This window comes from Ostrea edulis, chromosome 7, assembly GCF_947568905.1.
Source record: "Ostrea edulis chromosome 7, xbOstEdul1.1, whole genome shotgun sequence".
Lineage (NCBI taxonomy): Eukaryota > Metazoa > Mollusca > Bivalvia > Ostreida > Ostreidae > Ostrea > Ostrea edulis.
Genome location: NC_079170.1, coordinates 820,127 through 827,522, shown reverse-complemented (window position 1 = coordinate 827,522; position 7,396 = coordinate 820,127). Strand labels below are relative to the sequence as shown.

General features: G+C 35.0%; 1 long non-coding RNA gene across 1 annotated transcript; it reads left to right on the top strand.

Moving 5' to 3' along the window:
- Positions 1 to 2,092: 2,092 nt before the first annotated feature.
- On the top strand, positions 2,093 to 4,219 carry LOC130047613 (uncharacterized). Its single transcript, XR_008796445.1, has 2 exons — positions 2,093 to 2,540; positions 3,535 to 4,219. It is a non-coding gene; the product is annotated as an uncharacterized LOC130047613 (long non-coding RNA).
- Positions 4,220 to 7,396: the final 3,177 nt, after the last annotated feature.

The window sequence follows — 7,396 nt, the reverse complement described above, 5'->3', positions numbered from 1 at the left end:
ACCTGTTGATACACTAAAACAACATACATACATGTATGAAATAATCAGCCTGGTATCTCTGCTTTAAAAAAAAAAAAAAAAAAAAGCATAAAACCAATATTGGTTTATAACAGTTACATAACCTACATGTAACTTCATAAATGCTACATCGGCAGATTGAATTTAAAAAAGATTAATAAAGTACTTCAAATTCAAATATAAACGTTATATTTGTTCGGAATAGTAATAATTTTTTTCTCTGCCAAAGAAAGAAAACAAAAAAGAAGTTCGCCTATATATAGCCTGTATACTTTTATTTTTCCGTGATCCGGATCGCGGGCCTCGCGGGGTTTTCTGAAAGTGTGCACGGAGAACACACGTGTTTCCGTTTCAACGAAAACAAACAAACACAGCTTCAGCGTGACTGTCACAGCGAACGCTTGTATTTTACATCTTTAAAACGACCTGATGTCAGAAGAAGAAGATGCCCTGGATCCCCTGTTGCAGGATGACCCAAACGATCATGCATTCAGTATAAATACGTACATGTAAGTTGATGTAGTCATATAGGCCGACTAAAAAGGGGAAAAAATGCGGTTTTGTTATGAAAAATTAACGATTAATTAACCGCGATTTGATGCCATGCTTTGTCGTTTCATGAAAGAAAATATTTATATTTTATGATATCTAAAACAAGTGAATAACACTCTGTCCGGGTCCGGCAGTTTGATTAACACTCCCCCCCCTTTTTCCCCAGAATTATCTCCTTACCTGACGCGCGAGTGTAAGAAGGGGTTGTATTTAGTGTATAATGGGATGGGGTGGTTTTAATCAGACTGGGCATTCACGACCGCTGGTGAGAAGGCTATTTTCCAAGTTTTTTCCATGTTTATAAAAGAAATTATCTTTCTATGAAAGGAAAACACAATCTGTTAGGAAAACACAATTTGCATTATTGTAATGATAGAATTTATTATCATAATTTGAATTATTTTCTTTATTCTGTAACAGAAATAAAAACAAAATGTGTGTTTGGGCCAAAATGGGGGTGGGTTAACATCAATCAAAGTCTGATTATGACAGGCTAATGAAAAATCATATTGATTTCTCTTTTATCCAAATGCATGTATTTTATATACACTTAATAGCTTATGACCATAAATTACATGTGATCCATACATGCTGGTACTTGTATGCTATGACCTGATGGGCACGTGTCCCATTCTTGCCGTCCTCCTCCGTGGCCGAGTGGTTAGAGCAAATCACACGGCCTCTCACCTCTGTCGGCGCGGGTTCGAATCCCGTTCGCGCCGGTAAGTGAGAAAGTTTTCCCAGTTTACTTTCGAAAGATCGGTGGTCTCTCCCCAGGTATCTGGGTTCTCTCTTCCACCAATAAAAAAACTGGGTGCCACCAGATAACTGAAAAATTGTTGAGTTTGGCAGAAAACATCAATCAATCAATCCCCTTCTCTAATTTCGACTAAATCCACAGCCCATCAGAGTACCATACAAGGGGATTTAGACACTGGGTACCATTAAGAAGCAATTCAATTCAACTTTTATATCTGGGGTCATTCACTTTCCCTCAGAGTTTCAGTATTTTCGCTGGACCCTGTAGGTTTTAACCTGAATTTCTTCAGTATTTGCCCTCGTGTATAATATATGCTAGGCATAATGCAGATACCTACATGATACATATTTTTTTTTCATTATCCACTCTGCTACTCTCGCAATGTATAATAAAATATTCGATTCATTTCTAACACATGTATGCAATCCCTTACCTTATCTTTAAATAAATTTGAGTGAATAAATTTAAGTGCGAAACTGTTCCATGCTACCGTGAAACTTAGATTTTGCTTTTTAAACATAAACCAACAATTATTAATTGTAGTTTCTTTTCTTCTTTAAAAAGGGTATTGACATCCCAATATTTAGTGGGAAGTTTCCAGGTATCATCCGCTAGCGACAGTCTACTGACAAATCCAGACATGCATTGGAAGGATGCTGATGTGGAGGACACAGGAACACCTGATCCCAGAACTGTGGCATTTCATTCGGGGTGACAACCTGGCTTTCAGTTCGTATGACTCTTTGAGGTTGAATTTAGGGTTTAATCAGTATAAATGTGATTAACATTCAAATAAATCCAGATAATACATTCACAATTGGAATCATGGCATTATGGTACACTGATATGTGTGTACCATTTTACTGGGTTTTTTTTTTTTTTTTTTTTTTTTTTTTTTTGCTGCATAACTAGGGATCGTATACATACAAAATGAGACAATTTCTAATTAGTTTCTAATTATAAGGTATGACACGTTTTAAGGTATGGTGGCCAATACTGATTTTATTTTTATTTGCAATTTTCTTTCAGATATGGGACTCTATTATTCGGAAAACTGCAGATTTTATGAAGCTGTCTTTGACAGAAGATTTGGTTTTCTCCATCTGTGTTGCCACCAACCATTATGCTGAGATAGTCATAACTAGGGGGAAGGGTTGCCATATACTTCCCAAGGAAGTTTGCAGCCTCTCACTGAAGAGGAACTGTACAGGTATTACTAGTTTTAAAAACCGATATTGTGGCAGTGATTTCCAGTTTCAAAAGAATAATAAAATGCATAGTAAAAAGATTACCTTTACCAAAATTAATCTGGCTGTGAATGTACATGTAACTCATTTATTAAATGTGTACTACAATTACCTCTGATAAAATTTCATAAGTAATTAAATGCATACTTTTCAGAGGGCCTTGATTATCGAAAACATTTACAGAGCCAATTTGAGTATTCAAAAGCTTTGACAATACATTAGTATTTAGGACTAAGTATTAACGATGACGTTTTGTCTATTAACAATGATATCTTTCATTCATATGTCGATTTGATATATCCCTGTGAGCTCGAAATAAAGGACACCACAGAGTCGTCCACTTCTGCTTCATACTTAGATATTTTATTGAAAGTAGACATTAACGGCAAACTAACAACTCAACTGTATGACAAACGGGATGATTTCAGCTTCTCCATCGTCAACTTCCCACATTTATGTAGCAATATTCCATTATCACCTGCATATGGTGTTTATATATCTCAACTGATTCGATATGCAAGAGCTTGTTCTGGGTATAGTCAGTTTTTAAATCGAGGTAAGCTACTGACAAACAAGTTGATGGTACAGGGATTTCAACAGTCTCGATTGAAGTCAGCATTTCGCAAATTCTATGGTCGTTATAACGATCTGGTTCGTCAATACAACCTCGCATTGGGTCAAATGCTGTCTGACGTGTTTCATACCGATTGTTAAGCCGTTCTTGGCACACTGATTTTGACTGCGGATAACTCCGTTTACGTGATCAGGATATGGGGCTCACGACGGGTGTGACCGGTCAACAGGGGATGCTTACTCCTCCTAGGCACCTAATCCCGCCTCTGGTGTGTCCAGGGGTCCGTGTTTGCCCAACTATCTATTTTGTATTGTTTGTAGGAGTTATGAGATTGATCACTGTTCGTTATCTTCACCTTGCATTAAGAAATACTTTTTTTCCAGATTTTTGTGCATTATCTTATACACGCCTGCTGTGAAGTTCCAGTCGATAGACAGATATTGGTCAACGCATGCCCCTGTCGGAACAACTCGTTATCAAGAATTATGTCTAGAAATAGGTTTCAAGAGGTTGAATATAAGAACATTTTTGTTAAATATGATGCAAGTACATTTGAATCTAGTGATTGAAAGTAAGTACTTGAACATTCGTTTATGTTGAACTTGGAGAGGAAAAATGGTTAATACTTTTTGATAACATTTGATAAGGTGTTGTTGCTTAGCAACCAAATATAATTGAATAAAAATAGATTATTTTAGATTAACAATAATTGAAAGATCTTTGTTTTAATGTTGCAATACTTATTATATTTAATGGAACATAATGGCAAAACGTCATATTATTAGAAAATGATGGACAAGTATATAAAGTACGAAGTTTCCATTTGATGACCTTTGATCTTAATTCTCTTGATTATATTTTTTGTTAAAAACCTTTTAAAATGATTAAGATCTATTTAAAGATTATATTTTTAAAATAATGTGACATTTACTAATCATCATGGATTGTAATTACGTTTAAATTGTGTCGAATGGATGCAGAAAGGCAAATTATGGTCAAAATTGTACTATGAGTGTTGTTACTTAGCAACCAAAAATATTTGTTTGTCAATAAAATTGATTAGTTTGATTTTGTTCTTTTTGTAGTATATTAAAAGGCACATTAGCTCATACATTTAGAATTTCCTATTTTTGACTCTAATCTAGTGAGAGGGGTCGTAATATATATATTTCAGAGAAAAAAGATTGCAAAAATGTGCACTTATATGACCTTTGACCCCGTAGACCTATTTGAGGTCATGGGATACATTGACAAATTTTATAAGAAATTGTTCCCTGTCCAATTCCTAACAAAATTACATGTCATATGCCTACCCCAAATCGTGATCCATGCAGATTTAAATCGATTTAAAACTACTGTCATTTAGTCTTTAAAAACCTCTAAAATGTGCCGGTAGAGAAAGGGTTAAGAGATAGTGCCAGTTCAAAGAGTCTATTCCATCCGTTTTAGAGTAGTATTTTTGCCGACTTCGGTCCATTTCGACCAGGTTTTTCAATATACCGCATTAATTTATTTCCATTATTTTTATATATTTTAATAGCCTGGTTTCACAGATGTGCGGAAACTTTACCGAATGAAAATACTCAAAGCATTTGAGGACATTGTGCCAGTTCAACGAGTCTATTCCATCCGTTTTACAGTAGTATTTTTGCCGACTTCGGTCCATTTCGACCAGGTTTTTCAATATACCGCAGTAATTTCTTTCCAATATTTTTATATATTCTAATAGCCCTGTTTTCACAGATGTGCGGAAAACTTTACCGAATGAAAATACTCAAAGTAGTTTAAGAGATAGTGCCAGTTCAACGAGTCTATTCCATCCGTTTTACTGTAGTATTTTTGCCTACTTCGGTCTATTTCGACCAGGTTTTTCAATATACCTCATTAATATATTTCCAATATTTTTATATATTCTAATAGCCCTGGTATTGCTGATTTGGGGAAACTTTACCGAATAAAAATACTCAAAGTAGTTTAAGAGATAGTGACAGTTCAACGAGTCTATTCCATCCGTTTCACAGTAGTATTTTTGCTGACTTCAGTCCATTTCGTCCAGGTTTTTCAATATACCTCATTAATTTATTTCCAATATTTTTATATATTCTAATAGTCCTGCTTTCAGAGATGTGCGGAAACTTTACCGAATGAAAATACTCAAAGTATTTGAGGAGATAATGCCAGTTCAACGAGTCTATTCCATCCGTTTACAGTAGTGTTTTTGCCGTCTTCGGTCCATTTCGACCAGGTTTTTCAATATACCTCATTAACTTATTTCCAATATTTTTATATATTCTAATAGCCCTGGTTTCACACATGTGCGGAAACTTTACCGAATGAAAATACTCAAAGTAGTTTAAGAGATAGTGCCAGTTCAACGAGTCTATTCCATCCGTTTTACAGTAGTATTTTTGCCTACTTCTGTCAATTTCGACCAGGTTTTTCAATATACCTCATTAATATATTTCCATTATTTTTATATATTCTAATAGCCCTGGTTTCACACATGTGCGGAAACTTTACCGAATGAAAATACTCAAAGTAGTTTAAGACATAGTGCCAGTTCAACGAGTCTATTCCATCCGTTTTAGAGTAGTATTTTTGCCGACTTCGGTCCGTTTCGACCAGGTTTTTCAATATACTGCATTAATTTATTTCCAATATTTTTATATATTCTAATAGCCCTGGTTTCACAGATGTGCGGGAACTTTACCGAATGAAAATACTCAGCGCATTTAAGGAGATTGTGCCAGTTCAACGAGTCTATTCCATCCGTTTTACAGTAGTATTTTTGTCGAGCTCGGTCCATTCCGACCAGGTTTTCCAAAATACCTCATAAATTTATGTCCAATATTTTTATATATTCTAATAGCCCTGGTTTCGCAGATTTAGGAAAACTTTACCGAATAAAAATACTCAAAGTAGTTTAAGAGATAGTGACAGTTCAACGAGTCTATTCCATCCGTTTCACAGTAGTATTTTTGCTGACTTCAGTCCATTTCGTCCAGGTTTTTCAATATACCTCATTAATTTATTTCCAATATTTTTATATATTCTAATAGTCCTGCTTTCAGAGATGTGCGGAAACTTTACCGAATGAAAATACTCAAAGTATTTGAGGAGATAGTGCCAGTTCAACGAGTCTATTCCATCCGTTTCACAGTAGTGTTTTTGCCGTCTTCGGTCCATTTCGACCAGGTTTTTCAATATACCTCATTAATTTATTTCCAATATTTATATTTTTATATATTCTAATAGCCCTGGTTTCACAGATGTGCGGAAACTTTACCGAATGAAAATACTCAAAACAGTTTAAGAGATAGTGCCAGTTTAACGAGTCTATTCCATCCGTTTTACAGTAGTATTTTTGCCGACTTCGGTCCATTTCGACCAGGTTTTTCAATATACCCCATTAATTTACTTCCAATATTTTTATATATTCTAATAGCCCTGGTTTTACATATTATGGGAAACTTTACCGAATGAAAATACTCAAAGTAGTTTAAGAGATAGTGCCAGTTCAACGAGTCTATTCCATCCGTTTTACAGTAGTATTTTTGGCGACTTCGGTCCATTTCGACCAGGTTTTTCAATATACCGCATTAATTTACTTCCAATATTTTTATATATTCTAATAGCCCTGGTTTCACAGATGTGCGGAAACTTTATCGAATGAAAATACTAAAAGCATTTGAGTAGATAGTGCCAGTTCAACGAGTCTATTCCACCCGTTTTACAGTAGTATTTTTCCCGACTTCGGTCCATTTCGACCAGGTTTTTCAATATACTGCATTAATTTATTTCCAATATTTTTATATATTCTAATAGCCCTGTTTCCACAGATGTGCGGAAACTTTACCGAATGAAAATACTCAGCGCATTTAAGGAGATTGTGCCAGTTCAACGAGTCTATTCCATCCGTTTTAGAGTAGTATTTTTGCCGACTTCGGTCCATTTCGACCAGGTTTTTCAATATACCGCATTAATTTATTTCCATTATTTTTATATATTTTAATAGCCTGGTTTCACAGATGTGCGGAAACTTTACCGAATGAAAATACTCAAAGCATTTGAGGACATTGTGCCAGTTCAACGAGTCTATTCCATCCGTTTTACAGTAGTATTTTTGCCGACTTCGGTCCATTTCGACCAGGTTTTTCAATATACCGCAGTAATTTCTTTCCAATATTTTTATATATTCTAATAGCCCTGTTTTCACAGATGTGCGGAAAACTTTACCGAATGAAA